Here is a 1,213-nt window from a genome sequence, read left to right on the forward strand (position 1 = left end):
ATAAGGTGATTAAAATCAAAATAAGCAACAAGGATATCCAAAGGTAATGCAGTACGATCGTTTCATGCGACTCCATTTAATTGAACAATGTAAACATTACATCAATTATAAAATGTAGAGCAATCTTCAGCTGCACAAAGATATAGAAATTTAATGAAATTACATTTAAACAGAAGAACATATTTTTATAATTAAATCTAAACTCTCCAAGTAGAAAGGAGGAATACAAAAAAAAACATTTTGACTTAGCCAGACCATACAGGTTAGTAAATAAACATTCTAAGCAGATCTTAACTGTCACTGATTTTATTATTTTATTTTTTGGTTCTGATTTATCAGACCTAGAGATTCAAGGCTTAAGAGAACAATGGCATTTTCTTTTTAGAGTAAGGAGCAAATTATAAAAATATGTCCTTCTGTTCAAATTTAATTTCATTAAATTTCTAAATTTCTGTCTTTGTGCAGCTGAAGGTTGCTCTACATTTTATATTTAATGTAATGTTTACATTGTTCAATTAAATGGAGTCGCATGAAACGATCGTACTGCATTACTTCTGGATATCCTTGTTGCTTATTTTGATATATATATATATGTGTGTGTGTGTGTGTGTGTGTGTGTGTGTGTGTGTGTGTGTGTATATAAATAATACACACACACACACTGATTGTGATCCTGACTCCATAACTCTGAATTCAATTTTAACTGTGCATTGCTGATAGAATGTCTATATCAATACAATCTTCATTATCACATGCAGCAAATGTTTCCTCTTACACCAAGTTTATCTCTCAGCTGACCTGCACCTTGTCATTCATGCACACTAACATTGCCCATCCAGTGAAGCTTGCTTGCCTAATTTATTTCTGACTTTTAGACATTCTTTCCTTTTAGTTCTCACGTCTCAGTAGTATGCAGCGTAGCAGTTCGCGTATAAGGAACATTCGTTCAATCTTTCGTTCTTGGAGAGAAAAACCTCTTATTGCCTGCAGAGGTAACAATCCATGAACTTTCGCACCCTCTTCTTTATTCTGGTTATTATACTTTCAGAGAATGCTTCTCTACCGCTGATTTGGTTGCTCAGGTAACATAAGCTATCAATTACTTCTTCGGAGTCTTCCGGGCATTGAAAAGAATTTCTTTAACCGATGCATTGACAACTAACAACTTCTGGTCGGGCATGTAGGCCAAAGAAAATAGAAAAAAGCTGATGTT

Source organism: Octopus bimaculoides, chromosome 16, assembly GCF_001194135.2.
Source record: "Octopus bimaculoides isolate UCB-OBI-ISO-001 chromosome 16, ASM119413v2, whole genome shotgun sequence".
Classification (NCBI taxonomy): domain Eukaryota; kingdom Metazoa; phylum Mollusca; class Cephalopoda; order Octopoda; family Octopodidae; genus Octopus; species Octopus bimaculoides.